The sequence below is a fragment of the Rhinolophus sinicus genome, chromosome 4 (genome assembly GCF_057876585.1).
Source record: "Rhinolophus sinicus isolate RSI-liver-muscle chromosome 4, RSI-T2T, whole genome shotgun sequence".
Taxonomy (NCBI): domain Eukaryota; kingdom Metazoa; phylum Chordata; class Mammalia; order Chiroptera; family Rhinolophidae; genus Rhinolophus; species Rhinolophus sinicus.
In genome coordinates this window covers 60596734-60620230 of record NC_142504.1, presented here as the reverse complement: position 1 = coordinate 60620230, position 23497 = coordinate 60596734, and positions in this window count along the sequence as shown.

Genomic DNA, 23497 nt, shown 5'->3' with positions numbered 1-23497 from the left:
TATATACTGAAATAAAAGAAGAAACAGAGGTAAACATCATAGAATACCACCACACAGAAATAATAGACAACAACAAAAAGGCAAAGAAACAATGGAGACACAGCCTTACCAGAAAACTAAAGATAGAATGACAGGAAATCCTCACATATCAATAATCTCCCTAAATGTAAATGGACTGAACTCACCAATAAAAAGGCACAGAGTAGCAGATTGGATCAAACAACTAAACCCAACCATATGCTGTCTCCAAGAGACAATCTCAGCTACAAGGACAAGCACAGACTCAAAGTGAAAGAGTGGAAATTGACACTCCAAGCAAATGGTACCCAGAGAAAATCAGGTGTAGCCATAATGATATCAGATGAAACAGACTTCAAGGTGAAAAATATAACAAGAGACAAAGATGGACATTTCATAATGGTGAAGGGGACTGTACAACAAGAAGACATAACAGTCATCAATATTTATGCCCCCAATCAGGGAGCACCGAAATACACCAAGCAACTACTAACAGAACTAAAGGGAGAAATTGACCAAAACACAATTATACTAGGGGACTTAAATACATCATTGACAGCTATGGAAAGATCATCCAAACAGAAAATAAATAACGAAATAGTAGCCCTAAATGACACATTAGATGAAATGGACATAATTGACATTTATAGAGCACTTCATCCTAAAACATCAGACTACACATTCTTTTCTAGTGTACATGGAACATTCTCAAGGATAGACCATATATTGGGACATAAGATCAGTCTCAACAAATTTAAGAAGATTGAAATCATACCATGCATATTCTCTGATCACAAGGCTTTGAAATTGGATATCAACTGTAAAAAGAAAGCGGGAAAAAACACAAATACATGGAGATTAAACAACATACTTTTAAAGAAGGACTGGGTCAAAGAAGAAGTTAGAGGAGAGATCAAAAGATACATAGAAACAAATGACAATGAAAATACATCCTACCAAAATTTTTGGGATGCAGCGAAAGCAGTTTTAAGAGGGAAATTTATCTCATTACAGGCCTATCTCAAGAAACAAGAAAACTCCCAAATAAATAACCTCATGTTACACCTTAAAGAACTAGAAAAAGAAGAACAAGTAAAACCCAAGGTCAGCAGAAGAAAGGAAATAACAAAAATTAGAGCAGAACTAAATGAAATAGAGAACAAAAACACAATAGAAAAAAATTAATGTGACAAAGAGCTGGTTCTTTGAAAAGATTAACAAAATTGACAAACCCTTGGCTAGACTCACTAAGATAAAAAGAGAGAAGACACTAATTAACAAAATCAGAAACGAAAAAGGGGAAGTTATCACGGACACCACAGAAATACAAAGGATCATCCAAGAATACTATGAAGAACTATAAGGGGCTAGTATCCAGAATATACAAGGAACTTATGCAACTCAACAATAAAAAAACAAACAACCCAATTGAAAAATGGGCAGAGGACTTGAAGAGACATTTCTCCAAAGAGGACATATAAATGGCAAATAGACATATGAAAAAATGCTCAACATCACTAATCATCAGAGAAATGCAAATCAAAACCACAATGAGATATCACCTCACCCCAGTCAGAATGGCTATCATCAACAAGACAAATAGTAACAAGTGTTGGAGAGGCTGTGGAGAAAAAGGAACCCTCATACACTGTTGGTGGGAATGCAGACTGGTGCAGCCATTATGGAAGGCAGTGTGGAGGTTCCTCAAAGAATTACGAATAGAATTGCCATATGACCCAGCAATCCCTCTCCTGGGTATCTACCCAAAAAATCTGAAAACATTTAGAGATAAAGACACGTGTGCTCCAATGTTCATTGCAGCTTTGTTTACGGTGGCCAAGACATGGAAACAACCAAAATGTCCTTCGATAGATGAATGGATAAAGAAGTTGTGGTATATATACACAGTGGAATACTATTCGGCAGTAAGAAAAGATGATATAGGAACATTTGTGACAACATGGATGGATCTTGAGAGAGTAATGCTGAGCGAAACAAGTCAGACAGAAAAAGCGGAGAACCATGTGATTTCACTGATATGTGGTATATAAACCAAAAACAACAAAAGAACAAGACAAACAAATGAGAAACAGAAACTCATAGACACAGACAATAGTTTAGTGGTTATCAGAGGGTAAGGGGGGCGGGGGTGGGGGGTGGGAGATGAGGGTAAGGGGGATCGAATATATGGTGATGGAAGGAGAACTGACTCTGGGTGATGAACACACAATGGGATTTATAGATGATGTAATACAGAATTGTACACCTGAAATCTATGTAATTTTACTAACAATTGTCACCCCAATAAATTTAATAAAATAAAAATTAAAAAAAAAAAAAAAGAACAATAATGGAGGTATCACACTTCCTGACTTTGGCTTGTACTACAGGGCTACAATAATCAAAACAGCATGGTATTGGCAGAAAAAAAGACACATAGACCAATGGAATAGAATTGAGAACCCAGAAATAAAACCACATAAATATGGACAGAAAATTTTTGACAAAGAAGCTAAAAACATACAATGGAGGAAAGACAGCCGCTTCAATAAATGGTGCTGGGAGAATCGGATAACCACGTGCAAAAGAATGAAACTGGACTGTTATTTGTCACCATGTACCAAAATTAATTCAAAATGGATCAAAGACTTAAGCATAAGACCTGACACAATAAACTGCATAGAAGGAAGCATAGGTACTAAACTTATGGACCTTGGGTTCAAAGAGCATTTTATGAACTTGACTCCAAAGGCAATGGAAGTTAAAGCTAAAATAAACGAATGGGACTATATGAAACTTAAAAGCTTCTGCACAGCAAAAGAAACCATTGACAAAATAAAGAGGCCACCAACTGAATGGGAGAAGATTTTTGCAAACAGTGCCTCTGATAAGGGGCTAGTATCCAGAATATACAAGGAACTCATGGAACTCAACAACAAAAAAACAAACAACCCAATTGAAAAATGGGCAGAGGACTTGAACAGACATTTCTCCAAAGAGGACATACAAATGGCAAATAGACATATGAAAAAATGCTCGACATCACTAATCATCAGAGAAATGCAAATCAAAACCACAATGAGATATCACCTCACCCCAGTCAGAATGGCTATCATCAACAAGACAAATAGTAACAAATGTTGGAGAGGCTGTGGAGAAAAAGGAACCCTCATACACTGTTGGTGGGAATGCAGACTGGTGCAGCCGTTATGGAAGGCGGTGTGGAGGTTCCTCAAAAAATTACGAATAGAATTGCCATATGACCCAGCAATCCCTCTCCTGGGTATCTACCCAAAAAATCTGAAAACATTTAGAGATAAAGACACGTGTGCTCCGATGTTCATTGCAACTTTGTTTACGGTGGCCAAGACATGGAAACAACCAAAATGTCCTTCGATAGATGAATGGATGAAGAAGTTGTGGTATATATACACAATGGAATACTATTCGGCAATAAGAAAAGATGATATAGGAACATTTGTGACAACATGGATGGATCTTGAGAGAGTAATGCTGAGCGAAACAAGTCAGACAGAAAAAGCAGAGAACCATGTGATTTCACTGATATGTGGTATATAAACCAAAAACAACAAAAGAACAAGACAAACAAATGAGAAACAGAAACTCATGGACACAGACAATAGTTTAGTGGTTGCCAGAGGGTAAGGCGGGCGGGGGCTGGGGGGTGGGAGATGAGGGTAAGGGGGATCAAATATATGGTGATGGAAGGAGAACTGACTCTGGGTGGTGAACTCACAATGGGATTTATAGATGATGTAATACAGAATTGTACACCTGAAATCTATGTAATTTTACTAACAATTGTAACCCAATAAATTTAATAAAATAAAATTAAAAAAATAAATAAATAAAGATGTGCATTCTTCTTAGAGCCCTTGGCTCAGAGCCCCAGCCCTGCCTCCATTTAACTAGGAGATGTGGGCAACAGGTTTCAGTTTACTCATTTGTTCACTGAGATGCATTGTGGTGCTTTCTGAGACTTCTCCTATCTCATGTACCCATTGTCTTAAGGGAGAAGCAGCTTGTCTCTCTGGATTCAAACTCACCCACCTCTGCTTCTAGCTGTGTGACCTTGGGCAGGTGACTTAACCTCTCTGAGCCTTGGTGTCTTCATCTATAAAATGGAGATGTAATCCATGGGGTCGTTACAAGATCCCATCAGATGATGCAAGAAAAGTACTTAGCACATAGTAAATGCTCAGTAAATGTGAGCAAGTCTGGGAGTTGTGAGCTGACCTTTGTCCCTCTCCCCAGGGACTTAGGCCAAGGTCAAGCCAACAGGCCAGGTGTGGAGACCAGCTGCCAGAGAAGGCCAGGCCATCTGATCAGGTGTCTGCTTTCCTGAGTGAGAGTCCCAGATTGAGGTCACCCTTCACTCCTGTCACTGAGCCATGTATGTACCCGGCACCCTTGTCAGCACTGGGGAGGAGTCCAGTGGAGACCAAGACTAGGAGGGCACTGCTTCTGATGTTCTGGGCTGGGGGTTGGGGGAGAATAAAACAGGGGGGTGGAACAGAAACAGCCAGGTAGGACTTGGGGCTGCTCCAGACCTCATGGTTAGGGACTAGCATTCTGAGGAAGGCACATTAGGAATGAGTGAGGGGGGCGTTACCAGGGAAGGGTATTGCAGGGGGAAGGAACTGCCAGTGCTTGGCCTGGAGGCATCACAACGTTGAGGCTTTGTTAGAAAGGAAAGCAGGTCTCTGTGTGAGCACCATGGCACCATCCGGAGAGGCAGTAGGAGGGGATGTCTATCAGGGCGTGGCATTCTTGCAAGCTTAGGAGCCAGGCATCGGATTCTATTTTAAGGTGGCAGGAGCTCCCGGAGGGTTTGGAGTGGAGCTCAGTAGTGGGCTTTTTTTTTTTTTACAATGAGGCCAGCGCTGACCTACTCCTACCGGGAGAGTCTGGCCAAGCCCACAGCTCCAGGCAAGAAAATGAAGCCAAAGAGAGGACCTGGGGGGTTGGGAGGATGAGAGTGGGCTGGAGGGAGGGGCACTGGCCCTGGTCTAACGGTGAGGGCAAGAGGTAGGGTCTGGGGGAGGGGCACTGGCCGGGGTGCGCCCGGGACGCGGAGCTGGAGTCTGGGGGAGTGGTGGGGCGGTAAGCAGGACGGCGTTGACGCAGCTCAGAGCGAGAGCTCCGCCAAGTCCGGAGCCGGGCCTCAGGGCGAGCCTGCCGGGTTCAAGGAGGGAGCAACGGAAAGGGGTCCGCGGGAGTCCCAGTGCCCCTCGCCCGCGGCGACCGAGCCCTCAGTGTCCGGTAAGGCACCGCCCCCTGCTGCCCGCGCCCAACATCGCGCCAAGCGCTGAGCTGCGCCGAGGCTGCACGGGGAACCGGGCCCAGAGACCCGGCAGCCTCCTGACTTCGGGGACGCCGCGGGACTGTGGGGAGCCGAGCGCAGGAGGGAGGCCACACTCAGCCCGGCCCTGGCTGCAGGCGTCCTGCGACCTGGGGCAGCCCCTCCCTGCTCTGGATCTCACTTCACAGCAGGACACCGCCAAGGTCACCCAGAAGGAGTGGCGGGCCTCGTGCCAGGGCGGTCCTGCCGCGCTGCCCACGCAGACCTGGAGACCACGCGACTTTGTGAGCTTCCGTTTCCACGTCTGCACAACAGGGTCATCGTGCTCCACCTGGCTTAGACTTCACCACTCAAACCATGAAAAGCTCAGCAGTAAGAACGCAAGAGCTGATTTCTCCAACCATTTCTAGATAGTTTTGGTTTTTTTTAATCTTCCTTTTTTTGTTCATTTTCTTAGCTCGGTACTGAAATACAAGTAAAAGTGAACTGCAGAGTCTGGTATATAAAGATGTTGGTTTTTGAGAAACAAGAGCCTCCAAAAGCCAAGTTTTTAGCCCTATTAAAACATGTCCAAAGAACTATATTAATATTTAAAATGCACTTAAAGCAAAAGAAAAGTCAAAAGATAAATGACAAACTGAAGAAAATATTTGCAACTCATCACAAAAGTCTAATACAGGGGTCAGCAAGATTTTTCTGAAAAGGACCACATAGTAAGCATTTTCAGCTTTAGGACCTTAAGGTCTCTGTCACAACTGCTTTGCTGTTGTAGTGTGGCAGCAACCACAGACAATAAGTGTGGCTGTATAACAATAGAATTTTATTTGTAAAAGATAAGTTAGCAGGCCTGATTTAGCTCACGGGCCATGGTTTGGTCTAATTTAGCCAATATATAAAGAGCTCCTAGAAACCAATAAGAGACAACTTAATAAAAATGAGCAGAGACTAAGATTGTTTTTAAAAAGGAAACTCAAAAGGCCCTAAACATATGACACACATATGACAAATGCCTGACTTCATACACGGTAAGAGAAATGGAAATTAACCACATTGAGATATCGTTTATCCTGTCACAATGCCACCTTTGTCAGGTACTGACACACTGTTGGTGACACTGTGGGAGACATGTCTGTTGCTGGTGGGAGTGCAAAATGGACACCTTATAGAGGGAAAGCTATCTGTATTTGTCCCTCATGGCTACCTTCTGCCCTAGCAACCCCACTGCTGAGCCATGTCCTACAGGCACACATAACCAGGTATCACGAAGTGATTCATTTTCAATGTTACATCAGGAAAGCCACTAATGCTATGTTTGGAGTAATAAAAATGTTGGAAACAACCCACCCAGAAGCTAGTTACAAAAACTGCTTTGGGCGCACGATGGAATATCACACAGCTATTAAAGGCAACAGGAGGCTCCAAGACTGATATCAAAAAATCTGCATGCTGCTAGACGTTGATGGGAAAGCAACATGCAGAACTGTGTATTCAGCGTAAGGCCCTTGTGTATGAACAAGGTCTGGAAATAAGCTGCCTATTTCTGTGTGTTTGTATTTGTGTAAAGAAACACCGAAAGGATCCCTAAGAAGCCAGTACAAGTGCTTACCTGTCTGGGGTTAGGTGCAGGGAGGAAAGAAAGAACTCTCAATGTACATCACTGCAGTTTTTCAAACCCTGTGAGAATATATTTTCTATTCACAGATTTTAAATTGTTAAATCAATGTACATGGCTTTGATGACGAGTGAGAGGAAGAAGCCAAATGCAGAGGAGTATATATAGACTGCTGCAATCTGAGTGGGAAAGGGCATGTCTCCTTATGTGTGGGGTATCTCTGGAAGAACACCCCCACTCCCTGCAAAAAACACTGGCAACAGTGGTCTCTGGGAGGAACATGGGGCCAGGGTTTAGAGGAAGACACACTTTTGTTTATTCTTTTAGATGGCTGGATTTTTTTTTAACCATATACATATTTAAAGTTTTCAAATCAGAATAAAAAGAGGTGAAAAAGAAAGCAGATGAGAGCCCACAGGCTGTTAAAATAATACGTCAGCGCCCCCTCCCCTGCTGCCCTCATGGTGTCTGCCACGAGCCAGGCTCTCTTCTATGTGTTTGCATGCATTACTCCTCTAAGGCACCAGCAAGTACTACTGTTACCGCCCTTCTATAGCTGAGGAAATGGCCGGGAGAGGTGAGTGCCCTGCCCAGCCTCTCACACACGGGCATGTTGCCTGTCAAGTCCCTGAGGCTGCCCCAGGCCAGCAACTGGGAGACGCTGATGTGGTCTCACACTGCCCAACACTGCAGTTCCCTCTGCAAAGTTATCTCAACTGCTTGCCCAGGCTGTGTTTGAACACCTCCCAGGATAGGAAGGAAGCTCACTGCCTTATAGGCAGAGCATTCCATGGCCAGATAGTTCAGTTGAAAATCTCCTCACTCAGCAGGAGTTCCTCCCTGCCCCTGGCTCTGCCCTTAGGACCACTTGCTCCTTCCACTAGGGAAAGCCCCGAAGGCACGGAAAAACCAGGGTGCCTGGAGCTGTATTCAGACTGAGAAGCCTTGGCTCCTGTGGTAGCCCCTGTTGGGTGGTGACTCAGGCAAGACCCTTTCCCTCTCGGAGGCCATATGGATAACATATCCCTTTCCACAAGATTGCTGTGCCATCACAAAAGCAGCGCCAGCATGTAGGGAAGCCCCAGCGAGTCTCTCCTGACTCTTCTCTTTACTCCATGCTTAGGCCAATTAATCTTTCTTTGGTCTTGCCCAAATTAGCCAAGACTGGGCATACCTCAGGGCCTTTGCTCCTACTCTTCACTCTATCTGGAAAGTTCTTTTTATGTCTGCATCTTCCCATCCTCAGTTTCTTAGCAGGAATGTGACCTTCTTGGAGAGGCCTTCACTGACTATTCTAGCTAACACAGCTCCCCGTCCATTCCCTTCCTATCTTTCCATTTCGTTCAGGAATCATCTTGCTTTCTTGTTGCTTTGCTTACTATCTGCCTTCCCTAGTGTGATGTGAGCTCAAGAGGACAAGGACCTTGTTTACTTCATTTACTGCTGGAGCCCAGTGCCTAGAAGAGTGCCTGGTGCATGATGTATGTTCAGTAAATACACAAATGGATGAATGAGTGCAGAGCCTGCATGCTCTAGCATGTAGGGACAAGGCAGAGAGGGCTGCGTGTCCACAGGGACGTGGGTCTAAGTGTCCAGCACTGGAGTGTGCTCTGAACAGCCCCCACCCAGGCACCATCAGCAGCCCCTGCCCTTTAGACCCTCTGCTCTCCCATTTACGACACAAGGCAAAGGTGAGGCCAGGAGGCCACTATCCCAGAAATATCAGGGATCTCAACTCAATTTAAAACACTTTAATTGCCTAATTGCTCTGCTCTTCAGTGCAGTTTGTTAACAGAAGCGATTCTGCAGCAGCCAGGCCAGTCTAGCAGAAAATTGGTATTTTAAAGGAAATTAAAGAGACAGAGCACTGAACTGCCACCACTTCAGCTACCCCAAGAACCCCTACACCACCACCCCCAGCCCCAGGGGAGGCCTCAGCCACCTGCAGGACGTGGACAAGGGTGGGGAGCACCGGTGCTGAGCCCTTATACATGCAGACACTTGTGTCGGTCTGCTGGGAGGTGCTTGTGTTGGGACGAGCAGGTGCTTCTGCTAGCATGTTTGCACTTCTCTGCCGTGTGCTATCCTAAGTATGGCTGTGCTTTCTTTTTCTTTATATTTAAGTCATGCTTTCAAATAGGGAACACATGCAAATGGTGTTTTAATTCAAGGTATAGATGACTTGACTTTGCAGCTAACAGGAACCTCCCTTTACCCCACCCTGATCTCAAACCACCAGTTCCCTTTTCTAGGCACAAGCAGTTATGTTTCCTGCAGGTCCTTCTAGAGATATTTTATGTTTATATATGCATAGAACTGTTTTTATACGGATGACAACACACTATAAACACTGTTCTGCTTTCCCCGCACTTTTTATATCTTGGAGACTTACTAATCGGAGCTTATCTAGAGCGTCCTCTCTGTAACAGCTGCATCGCCATGCCATTGCATGACTGCCCTTTGATGGCTTTCATCAACCACCTGTTGCTGGACATCAAGGTTGTTTCCAACCTTATGCTTTATAAGTCATCTTGCAATCTCAACCTGCATATGTACCTCACTTTTTCCACACAGGAGGGAAATGTGTGTAGAATTCATATTTCTTTTTAAATCAAGTTTGTTTGTTCCTACTCTCAAAGCAACACTCACGTCGTACAAGAATAGGGTAAGTGTCCCAATCCTACAACTCAGAAACAGCTTTGATCACACTTAGCCCCTATTCCATGCTCATTCTAACTTCTAATTTATCCAAATGGGTTAGTAGCATTCAGACTATTTTCAAGCTGCTTTTTTTTTCACTCAACAATAAATGACATTTATCTTCCCACATAAGTAAACAGCTCTGTGTTTCGTTTTGTGAGCTGAGTAGCATGCCATTGTGTTCTCCTACTACAGCGATTCAACCACTCCCTTACTGGAATCCAGACTGTTGACAACTTTTTGTTATTACAAGCTGCACTGCAGGGAAATTCCTTGAAGCCTATTCTTGGCACACATGCTTTATTCTGTCCATAGGACAGCTTCCCAGAAATGGAACTTCTAGATCACAGAGCATCTACTTTTGTTTTAGGACACATATTTTTAATGTATTTGGGTATGTGTGTTTCTGTTGTGTGTCTGTAGACCTGTGACTGTAGGTTCATGCAGGTACCGAAGCAAATCTGTTGAATGGCTTTGCATAAATGGGTGTGTGTACTTTCTCTCCACCCGTAATCTCTAAAACCACTCAGTGCTGCCTGCCCTCTGCCTGGTAGCTGGGAAAATATAAGTGTCTCCTATGCCTGTGCAGTGCCATACCCTCTGGACACAGCCGTTGGAGGGTCTACAGACCTCACTCTGGTTCCTGAGCTAAGCCAACTCTCCTCTGCCTGGATTCTCTCAGTAGCCGGGATCAGAAACTCAACCCAGACTGGCTTTATAATACAGGGGAGAAGTGTGAGTAACTGGAAGTCCAGGACCTCGGGCCCATGCAGATGCAGGTGTTGAAAAAAGTCCATTCAGAATCAACGCCTGTCTCTCGATACTGGTTTCCTCTGTGCCAGCTGCACTCTTGGGCCAGACCTCCTGCATGGAGGCGGAGACTGCCTGCAGCTAGCTCCAGGTTTGCAGTTTCTTGCTTATGATCCCAGCACCTTCTCTTCTTCCTACCTGTCCCACCAAAGCTTGGGATTTCCTCTCATGGGACCAAGTAAGATCACATGCCCTCCAACCCCCGAACCATCACTGCATCCAAAGGATTGTGGTACTTTTGCTGGCCAGCCTGGGCCACAGACCCAGAGGTTGGAGGCAGCCCTGCCTCGCCCAGCTCTTTCTGCTCCCCCTGGAGCCTAACTCTGTGTCCCTGCCCACATCTGCTCACCTGGCATCCAACAATAAAGAGGTCAACAGCCAACTATTCTCACTAGTTGCCTCACCCCTAGGATAGCTTTGGTCTCAAAGGAGACTCCCAGAAATCCAAAAGGCTACCAGACACACTGGAGGAGAGGAGCTGGGGGTGGGGGGAGGGGGGTCAGAAGCATCATTTCAAGTAAGAGAAGTCAAAGGGAAACATACTTGACTGCTTTTCTTTACAAAGCACTAAATAATTTGGCAAAAAGGTGACTGGAAAATGTCTAACTGTTTCACTGGTACACAGACATCTGTAAATGTTCCTGCTGCTATTCCTATTTTCTTGCATAGTCCCTCCCAACCTGAATTTTCAACCTCCATCAAAGGTCATTTGAGGCTGATACTGAACCTTCACCACAGGTGATGCTTCCAATCCCAGGTCCTATCAGGCTGGATTTCTGTGCTTCAGTGAACTCCTATTCATCCTGCAAAACCTATCCCAATGCTGCTTCCTCAGGGAAGCTTTCCCTGATTCCCTCTGGCAGAGTTAGTATCTCTGTCCACTGGCAGTCTAAGGTGACCTACCTCTGCCCTCTAAACATCAATTGTCTATCACTGCTCTGAAAGATGTGAGCCTGGTCTAGAGCTTCTGACTTCCCTAGCCTCATATCCCTTCAGTCCATGAAAGAAGAACTTAGGGTGAGGTGGATATTATGACCACCTAAAGGAAAAAAAATGTTTATATTCATTCAGTCAGTGTGTACTGAGCATCTGCCAAGGAGCAGGCTTTGTCCTGGGTGCCCCAAAAGAGATCGTAATAATCAAATATCACAAATAAATAGTGCATTATAAAGGGTAGTGAATGAAGGAAGGACAGCATAACACAGCAGCTAAGGGCATGGGTGTGGAGCCAAACTGCCTGAGTTTGAATCACAACTTCACCACTTACCAGGGGGATGAGCATGGCCAAGTCACTAAACCTCTCTGAGTCTCAGTTTTAGTCTATAAGGTTAATAGCAGCCCTGCCTTTTTGTCCATTGGGAGGATTAAACAGGCCATTGGAGGGGAAGTATCTTGCCTGGGTTATGGCAGGAGTATACATGTGTCTGTTCAGCAAACACTTGTGTGTAGGTAGCAGGGGTGCCTATTTTCTTTGGTTGGTGAAGGAAGGCTAGAGTTTGAGCAGAGTCTGGTGGATAAGTAGTACACAATTAACCATGAGGGAAGAGCAGAAGCATTCCAACCAAAAGGAGCCGCATATTCAAAAATGCTGACCAGCTGGCATTTTGGGACTGGATATTCCACCTGTGCCCATAACGGCTCACCTGCATGAGAAGAAACGGAAAGTGTGGGAGGGGCAACCTCCAGGAAGCATGGTGAAAAAGATGATTCTTAATATATAAATTATGGCAAGAATAGAATACAAAGGATTTGTAAAAGATATTCAATATTAGATGTGCATTAAATTTCCAAATAAGACATTTTAAATTTGTAAATGAATCTTGAGCTAGCTTCCACAAACATATATATCAGATGTCATGCTTGAGCTAGCAAAATACAGCACCTCATCAAGATTTGTTCTATGGACCAGCTCTCTGATAGTCACTGTGAATGAGACCTGCAGGTGGTGGCCACAAAGGAGAGGACAGACTCTGTCTTGCGTGACCTTGTAGAGCGCCCTCTAGTGGCCAGTAGGAAGTCTACAAGGCCAAGAGGTGTGCCACAAAATAGTGTCCCAATATAATTCCAAATAAATTTAGTTGAATAGTTGTAAAAAATGATTTTGTAACTATAAAAATTCATGACCACAAACAATTTATGACCCTCAACAGCTGGTAGGTTAGAACTAGAAAGCTAAGAGTTGGAGGGGCCCAGAGAGTATAGACAGGGAAGTGCAGCTCCGGGTAAGGCAGGTGATGATGGCGGAGACTCTGGGGGTGTCGTGCAGGAGACCCTGCTCGCTGCGCCATTTTTCAGGCGGGGCGGCCTGCAGGGTCTCTGCTCCCGCTCCCCACACAAGAACGCAGGATAAGGTGAGGCCAAAAAGGAACACCCACGGAGCCATAGGTAGAGGAGTCATACCACTATAGTCTCACTGGAGGCTGGGCCCACCGGAAGCATGACCTGCCGTCCGCCTTTCCGCCAACTGACCGACCGACTCTCCTCCACTCTCCTCGACTCTGTTCCTCTAATCTCTTCCGCTCTCCTTGGCTCTCCTCGGCTCCTCGGCAATCCTCGGCAGTCCTCGGCTCTCCTCCGTAGCCACAGCAGTTATACCGGTGGCCAATCAGCTAACCGGCCACAGCCGATGGCCAATCAGCCACAGCCGACGGCCATCCACTACCCGAGCCAGCACCTTTCCACGTGAGGCCGAGAGCCTGAAACTACTTTCTGGGGCTCTGTCCCCACAGGGCGCCTTGCTGAAATCCTAGGGAGGCATGCTAGAAGGGAGTCATGGAAAGGGATAGACTGAGGGACAGAATCAGAGCTGCAACTGGGAAGCTCTCTCTTGCTTCAGTTTGCAAAGGGGTTGAGGACAAAATGGAAATGACAGCACTGGTCTAGAAGACACAGGATGGCAGCAGGAACCTGGGTGCTGGCAGGGGGGGGAGACAGTAGACTGAGGCTATATTTTGAAAATGTAAAATGCACAGGACTTGGTGAACTAATGACACAATGGACCGGGGGGAGGGGGCAAAGGAGTGGAAGTCTTCAGTAGGCCCTCCAAGACCTAGCTTCCGGAGCCAGGCAGGCCCCTTTGGAGTGGTAGCAGCCAAGATCTCCTTAGCAGGAAGCCAGCTGGACTTCGGGAGGGGCAAATGGCATAAGTGAGCAGACTTCCCAGGTTTCTAGGGACAGTCCTGGTTTATTCCTATTATATCTGAGTAATTATTCATTGTGCACTCTTTTACTCTCAAAAGTGACCCTGATTTCCTCTGAATAATAACTTTTATTTATTTATTTATTTATTTATTTATTATTAGTTTCGGGTGTACGTCACAAAAAAAACATACTGATTAAATTCTTGATCAAAATGGCGGCATGAGGTGAGCCTCTGTAAAGCTCCCCTGGAATATACAATGAATCGAACAACAATTACTCCACAAAGGACTCCCTGCACAGCAGACAGGCAAGACGAAGAGGCCCACTACCGAAGTCACCTACAGGTGGGCAAATCACACGAGCAGGGGAGGAGGGAAGGGAAAGTGCAGAGACGGAGCCACGTGAGCGCAAGACACAGACCTAGCTCAGTGCTCCGAGCTCCCTGCATCCCGGAACTACCGCAGCAGTGGGAGAGGGAAGAACTCGGACTGCTAGGGCTCCACTTATGGTCCAGAGGGCTGAGGGGGCAGCATATAACACGGCTGAACACATCACTCACGGCAGACACCTCAGAGCAAAGACTGAGGGAAGAAGGCTGAAAACGGTGGTTAAGCCCTCACTGCCGAGCAGAGAACGGAAGGCTTAGGCACTGAGCCAAGAAAGAGAGAAGGGAACAGAGATTATAATCAACCCTCCCAGAGCTTGTTCTGCCCCCACCTGCCCAGTGCTAGAAACAAAACAGTAGCAGTGTCAGATCAAAAGAATAGAATATTTGCTGTTCTGAGAACTGTGGACTGCAGACAAAGATTCGCAGCCCAGTAGTTCCAGCAAATGGGAGGGAGCTGTGGAAGCAGGACCGGCTGTGGTGGTGGTCGCTGCCATTGCTCTGGGCCTCCTCTCTCAACTCAACCCGCCCCTGACCCCACCTATCTGGGCGGATCCTGCAGGAGTAAAAAGAACTGCTGAAACATACGGGCTCTGAATCTGGAGCTGGAAGAGCTTTGGAACATCAAAAGCTCTCCGCATACCCACCGGGACACTGCGCCCTGTGACCTAGGCGAACTATTAATAGAGGAGAAGACCATCTCCCAGGGAATCCCCCCATTGTGGGAGAAGCAGGAATAGTGCAGAGAAAACGTAGCACTGCCGTGTAAGAGAGAAAAAAAAGGCTGCGGTCGGAGAGAAAATAAAACATTCTACCAACAAGTACTGGAAAACAAAAGAAAGACCGATTCCTATCAACCTGTTGTGGAAGCCACTCCTGTAGAAGTCTAGGAAGAGAAATAGTAATCAGTAATTGCCATGAATAACCAAGGCAACAAGATAGCTCAGAAAGAAAGTGAAAAGTCTCCAGAAAAAGCACCTAAAGATACAGAAATATATGACTTAAATGACAGAGAATTCAAGATTGCAGTTCTGAAAAAAACTCAATGAGATGAAAGAAAACACAGATAGGCAGTTAAAGGAACTCAGAAACACAATCAAAGAACAGCATGAGCATTTTACGAAAGAGATTAAAATTTTAAAAAGAACCAAATAGAATTTCTGGAGATTAAGAACTCAATAGAAGAAATTAAGAATGAAATAACCAGTTTAGGTAGTAGAGAGGAAAGAATCAGTGACATTGAAGATAGAAACCTGGAAATTACACAGATGGAAGAAAGAGACTTGAGAATTAAAAGAAATGAAAGAATTATACAAGAACTTTCTGACTCCATCAGAAAGAGGAATATAAGAATAATGGGCATTCCAGAAGGAGAAGAAAGAGAGAAGGGAACAGAGAATATATTCAAACAAATTGTCGATGAGAACTTCCCAAACTTGTGGACAGAACTGGACCCTCGAATCCAAGAAGCAAATAGAACACCTAATTACCTCAATCCCAACAGGCCTTCTCCAAGGCACATTGTATCAATGACAAAGAAAGAATCCTCAAGGCAGCCAGGGAAAAGAGGACAGTAACTTACACAGGAAAGCCCATTAGATTATCATCAGATTTTTCAGCAGAAACTCTACAAGCCAGAAGGGAATGGAACCAAATATTCAAACTATTGAAAAAGAGAAATCATGAGCCAAGAATAATATATCCAGCAAAGACATCCTTTAGATTTGAAGGAGGAATAAAGACTTTTCCAGACATACAGAAGCTGAGGGAATTTTCTAATACACGATCTGCACTACAAGAAATACTAAAGGAGGCTATACGATGACCATCAACAGGGACAATTTATGGCAACCAAAACTCAAAAAGGGAGAGAGTAAAGGCCTGAACCGGAATACGGGAATGGAGAAAGTAAGCGTGCTGAAGTAAATGGAATACTCTAAATATCAAACTTTCTTTTACATAAACTTAAGGGCAACTACTCAAAAAAATCCAGAACTGAAATATATACTGTAATAAAAGAAGAAACAGAGGTAAACATCATAGAATACCACCACACAGAAATAATAGACAACAACAAAAAGGCAAAGAAACAATGGAGACACAGCCTTACCAGAAAACTAAAGATAGAATGACAGGAAATCCTCACATATCAATAATCACCCTAAATGTAAATGGACTGAACTCACCAATAAAAAGGCACAGAGTAGCAGACTGGATCAAAAAACTAAACCCAACCATGTGCTGTCTCCAAGAGACACATCTCAGCTACAAGGACAAGCATAGACTCAAAGTGAAAGGGTGGAAATTGACACTCCAAGCAAATGGTACCCAGAGAAAATCAGGTGTAGCCATAATGATATCAGATGAAACAGACTTCAAGGTGAAAAATATAAAAAGAGACAAAGATGGACATTTCATAATGGTGAAGGGGACTGTACAACAAGAAGACATAACAGTAATCAATATTTATGCCCCCAATCAGGGAGCACTGAAATATACCAAGCAACTACTAATAGAACTAAAGGGAGAAATAGACAAAAATACAAATATACTAGGGGACTTAAGTACATCATTGACAGCTATGGATAGATCATCCAAACAGAAAATAAATAAAGAAATAGCAGCCCTAAATGACACATTAGATGAAATGGACATAATTGACATTTTTAGAGTACTTCATCCTAAAACATCAGACTATACATTCTTTTATAGTGTACACGGAACATTCTCAAGGATAGACCATATATTGGGACATAAAATTAGTCTCAGCAAATTTAAGAAGATTGAAATCATGCCAAGCATATTCTCTGATCACAAGGCTTTGAAATTGGATATCAACTGCAAAAAGAAATCAGGGAAAAACACAAACACATGGAGATTAAACAACATACTTTTAAAGAAGGACTGGGTCAAAGAAGAAGTTAGAGGAGAGATCAAAAGATACATAGAAACAAATGACAATGAAAATACATCCTACCAAAATTTTTGGGATGCAGCGAAAGCAGTTTTAAGAGGGAAATTTATCTCATTACAGCCCTATCTCAAGAAACAAGAAAACTCCCAAATAAATAACCTCATGTTACACCTTAAAGAACTAGAAAAAGAAGAACAAGTAAAACCCAAGGTCAGCAGAAGAAAGGAAATAACAAAAATTAGAGCAGAACTAAATGAAATAGAGAACAAAAACACGATAGAAAAAATTAATGTGACAAAGAGCTGGTTCTTTGAAAAGATTAACAAAATTGACAAACCCTTGGCTAGACTCACTAAGATAAAAAGAGAGAAGACACTAATTAACAAAATCAGAAACGAAAAAGGGGAAGTTATCACGGACACCACAGAAATACAAAGGATCATCCAAGAATACTATGAAGGACTATATGCCACCAAATTCAACAACCTAGAAGAAATGGACAAGTTCTTAGAAACATATAGCCTTCCAAGGCTGAACCATGAAGAACTGGAAAATCTAAACAGACCGATCACCAGTAACAAAATTGAATCAGTCATCCAAAACCTTCCCAAAAGCAAAAGTCCTGGACCAGATGGCTTCACTAGTGAATTCTACCAAACCTTCAAAGAGGATCTAATACCAATCCTGCTCAAACTCTTCCAAAAAATTGAAGAAGAGACAGTGCTCACTAACTCATTTTATGAGGCCAGCATTACCCTGATACCAAAACCTGGTAAGGACAGCACATAAAAAGAAAACTACAGACCAATATCTCTGATGAATACCGATGCAAAAATCCTAAATAAAATTCTAGCAAATTGAATACAACAATGCATTAAAAAGATTATTCATCACGACCAAGTGGAGTTCATCCCCAGGGCACAAGGATGGTTCAACATACGCAAATCCATCAATGTGATACATCACATAAACAAAATAAAGGACAAAAATCATATGATTATATCAATTGATGCAGAAAAAGCATTGGAAACAAGATACAACATCCATTTATGATTAAAACACTTAATAAAATAGGTATAGAAGGAAAATACCTTAACATAATAAAGGCCATATATGACAAACCCTCTGCTAATCTCATAATTAATGGAGAAAAACTGAAGCCCTTTGCTCTACGTTCAGGAACACGACAGGGCTGTCCCCTATCACCTCTGCTTTTCAACATAGTGTTGGAAGTCCTTGCCAGAGCAATCAGGCAAGAGAAAGAAATAAAAGGCATCCAAATTGGGAATGAAGAAGTTAAATTATCACTCTTTGCAGATGACATGATGCTATATATATAGAAAACCCTAAAGACTCCACCTAAAAGCTATTAGAAACAATCAACGATTACAGTAAAGTTACTGGCTACGAAATCAACGTACAAAGTCTACTGCTTTCCTGTATACTAACAATGAAATCTCAGAAAAAGAAATACAAAAAACAATTCCTTTTGTAATTGCAGCAAAAAGAATAAAATACCTAGGAATAAACTTAACCAAGGATGTGAACGACCTATATGCTGAAAACTATAAGACATTTTTGAAAGAAATTGAAGAAGACACAAAGAAATGGAAAGACATTCTGTGCTCATGGATTGGAAGAATCAACATAGTTAAAATGGCCATAATACCCAAAGCAATATACAGATTCAATGCAATCCCATCAAAATCCCAATGGCATATTTTAAAGAAATAGAACAAAAAATCATCAGATTTGTTTGGAACCACAAAAGACCCCGAATAGCCAAAGCAATCTTAAGAAAAAAGAACAATAATGGAGGTATCACACTTCCTGACTTTAGCTTGTACTACAGGGCTACAATAATCAAAACAGCATGGTATTGGCAGAAAAAAAGACACATAGACCAATGGAATAGAATTGAGAACCCAGAAATAAAACCACATAAATATGGACAGATAATTTTTGACAAAGAAGCTAAAAACATACAATGGAGGAAAGACAGCCTCTTCAATAAATGGTGCTGGGAGAATTGGATAGCCACGTGCAAAAGAATGAAACTGGACTGCTATTTGTCACCATGTACCAAAATTAATTCAAAATGGATCAAAGACTTAAGCATAAGACCTGACACAATAAACTGCATAGAAGAAAACATAGGTACTAAACTTATGGACCTTGGGTTCAAAGAGCATTTTATGAACTTGACTCCAAAGGCAATGGAAGTAAAAGCTAAAATAAATGAATGGGACTATATGAAACTTAAAAGCTTCTGCACAGCAAAAGAAACCATCGACAAAACAAAGAGGCAACCAACTGAATGGGAGAAGATTTTTGCAAACAGTGCCTCTGATAAGAGGCTAATATCCAAAATATACAAGGAACTCATGCAACTCAACAGCAAAAATACAAGCAACCCAATTGAAAAATGGGCAGAGGACCTGGAGAGACATTTCTCCAAAGAGGACATACAAATGGCAAATACACATGTGAAAAAATGCTCAACATCACTAATCATCAGAGAAATGCAAATCAAAACCACAATGAGATATCACCTCACCCCAGTCAGAATGGCTATCATCAACAAGACAAATAGTAACAAGTGTTGGAGAGGCTGTGGAGAAAAAGGAACCCTCATACACTGTTGGTGGGAATGCAGACTGGTGCAGCCGTTATGGAAGGCAGTGTGGAGGTTCCTCAAAAAATTATGAATAGAATTACCATATGACCCAGCAATCCCTCTCCTGGGTATCTACCCAAAAAATCTGAAAACATTTAGAGATAAAGACACGTGTGCTCCAATGTTCATTGCAGCTGTGTTTACAGTGGCCAAGACCTGGAAACAACCAAAATGTCCTTCAATAGATGAATGGATAAAGAAGTTGTGGTATATATACACAATGGAATACTATTCAGCAGTAAGGAAGGATAACATAGGAATATTTGTGACAACATGGATGGATCTTGAGAGTGTAATGCTGAACGAAATAAGTCAGACAGAAAAAGCAGAGAACCATGTGATTTCACTGATATGTGGTATATAAACCAAAAACAGCAAAAGAACAAGACAAACAAATGAGAAACAGAAACTCATAGACACAGACAATAGTTTAGTGGTTACCAGAGGGTAAGGGGGGTGGGGGGTGGGAGATGAGGGTAAGGGGGATCAAATATATGGTGATGGAAGGAGAACCTACTCTGGGTTGTGAACACACAATGGGATTTAGAGATGATGTAATACAGAATTGTACACCTGAAATCTATGTAATTTTACTAACAATTGTCACCCAAATAAATAAATAAAAAATAGTGATTAAATATTTATATACCTCACAGAGTAATAACCCCAATTAATCTATTACCCATCAGACACTGTATGTAATTGTTAGAATATTATTGACTATATTCCCTACGCTGTAATATATATCCCTGTGACTATTTTTTTAAATTATACTTGACATTCAATATTATTTTATATTAGTTTCATGTGCACAGCATAGAGGTTAGGCATTTATGTAATTTATGAAGTGATTCACCCCAATAATTCTAGTACCCATCTGACATCATAGAGTTTTTGCAATATAATTGACTATATTCCCCATACTGTGATTTACATCCCCATGCCTCTTTTGTAACCACTAATTTGTAGTTCTTAATCCCTTCACCTTTATCACCCAACTCCCCAGTACCCCTCCCATCTAGTGACCATCAGTTTGTTCTCTGTATCTATGGGTCTGTTTCTGTTTTGTTAGTTCATTTATTTTATTCTTTAGATTCCACATATAAGTGAGATCATATAGTATTCCTCTTTCTTAGTCTGACTTACTTCACTTAGCATAATACCTTCTAGGTCCATCCATGTTGTCACAAATGGTAAGATTTCATTCTTTTTTATGGCAGAGTAATATTTCATTGTATATATGTACCATATCTACTTTATCCAATCATCTATTAATGGCATTTCAGTTGTTTCCATATCTTGGCTATTGTAAACAGTGCTGCAGTAAACATAGACATGCATATATCTTTTCAAATTAGTGTTTTGGATTTCTTTGGATAAATACCTAGGAGTGGAATTCCTGGGTCACAAGGTAGTTCTATTTTCAATTTTTTGAAGAACCGCCATACTGTTTTTCACAGTGGCTGCACCAATTTGCAATCCCACCAACAGCGCCCCTTTTCTCCACCTCCTATTCAACACTTGTTGTTTGTTGATTTATTGGTAATGGCCATTGTGACAAGTATGAAGTGACATCTCATTGTTTTTTTTATTTCCATTTCTTTGATGATTAGTGATATTGACCATCTTCTCATAGGTTTATTGTCCATCTGTATGTCCTCTTTGGAGAAATATCGATTCAGTTCCTCTGCCTATTTGTTAATTGAATTGTTGAGTTTGGGGGTGGGGGGTGTTGAGTTGTTTGAGTTTTTTGTTTAAGATTTTTAATAGTAACTCCTTATCAGATGTATCATTGACAAATATCTTGCCCCTTTCAGTGGGATGTCTTTTCATTTAGTTGATGGTTTCCTTTGCTGTGCAAAACCTTTTTGGTTTGATGCAGTCCCATTTGTTTATTTTTTCTTTTGTTTCCCATGCCTGAGGAGATACATCAGTAAAAATATTACCAAAGGTAATATCTGAGAGTTTACTGCCTATGTTTCCTTCTAGGAGATTTATATCTTTGGGTCATACATTTAAGTCTTTAATCCATTTTGAGTTTATTCTTGTATATGGAGTAAGAAGGTAGTCCAGTTTTATATTTTGCATGTCTCTGTCCAGTTTTCCCAGCACCATTTATTCCACAGATGGTCTTTACACCAATGTATATCCTTGTTTCCTTTGTCATAGGTTAAATGACTATATTGGCATGGATTTATTTCTGGGCTCTCTATTCTGTTCCATTGATCTTTGTGTCTGTTTTTAGGCCAATACCATGCTGTATCGATTACTATGGCCTTCTAGTATAGTTTGATATCAGGTAGCATGGCACCTCCAGCGTTGTTCTTCTTTCTCAAGATTGTTGTGTCTATTCAGGGTGTTTCATAGTTCCATATACATTTTAGGATTATTTGTTCTAGTTCCGTGAAAAAATGTCATTGATATTTTGACAGGGATTGCACTGAATCTATATACTGCTTTGGATAGTATGGACATTTTAACAATATTAATTCTTCCCACCCATGACCATGGTATATGCTTCCATTTGTTTGTATCTTCTTCAATTTCTCTTTCAACGTCTTATAATTTTTCCAGTACAGGTGTTTTACTTCCTTAGTTAAGTTTATTCCTAGGTATTTTTTTGATGCAATTGTAAATACTTTCTTAATTTCTTTTTCTGATAGTTTGTTATTGGTGTATGAGTTCAGCAATGAAGTTTGCAAACTCATCCTAGAAAAAGTGCTACATACCTCATTGCTGAATATCATTATGGTCACCTTTGAAGTACTCCCCTTGGGAAGCTATGCACTGATGCTAGCACCTAGTCCACCCTTCAAAGCAATTTTGGATCTCTTTTTCTGGAATGGACATCAGAGTTGTCGTCACATAACCCTTGATGTCCTGAATGTCATCAAATGTCTTCTTTTCAATATTTACTTTATCTTCAGGTAAAGAAAGAAGTCATTGGGGGCCAGATCAGGTAAATAGGGAGAGTGTTCCAATATAGTGATTTGTTTACTGGCTAAAAACTTCCTCACAGACAGGCCATGTGAGCTGATGCCTTGTCATGATGCAAGAGTCACAAATTGTTGGCAAATAGTTCAGGTCATATAACTTTTTCTTGCAGCCTTTTCAGCACTTACAAATAGTAAACTTGGTTAACTATTTGTCCAGTTGGTACAAATTCATAATGAATAATCCCTCTAATATCAAAAAAGTTTAGCAACATCATTGCAACAAGTTTGTGAACTTAGTTGTATGAAAATACGACCAATATCCAAATATTATCCTGCTACTTTACTAAATTTATTTATCAGTTCTAATAGCTTTCTGGTATCCTGCTACTTTACTAAATTTATTTATCAGTTCTAATAGCTTTTTGGTGAAATCTTTGGGGTTCTCTTTATACAGTATCATGTCATCTGCAAACAATGACAGTTTAGTTCTTCCTTTCTAATTTGGATGCATTTTATTTCTTTTTCTTGTCTAATTGCTGTGGCTAGGACTTCAGGTACTGCATTGAATAAAAGTGGTGAAAGTGGACATCCTAGTCTTGTTCCTGATGTCAAGGAAAATGATTTTAGCTTTTCTCCATTGAGTATGATGTTAGCTGTGGGTTTATCATATATAGTCTTTATTATGTGGGGGAAATGTCCCCTCTATTCCCACTCTGTTGAGAATTTTTATCATAAATGGCTGACAGATTTTGTCAAGTGCTTTTTCGGCATCTATTGATATGACCATATGATTTTTCTTTTTTTTTTTTCTTTTTTTTTTTTGATTTGCAATTTTTTTTTTAAATTAAATTTATTGGGGTGACTATTGTTAGTAAAATTACATAGATTTCAGGTGTACAATTCTGTATTACATCATCTATAAATCCCATTGTGTGTTCAACACCCAGAGTCAGTTCTCATTCCATCACCATATATTCGATC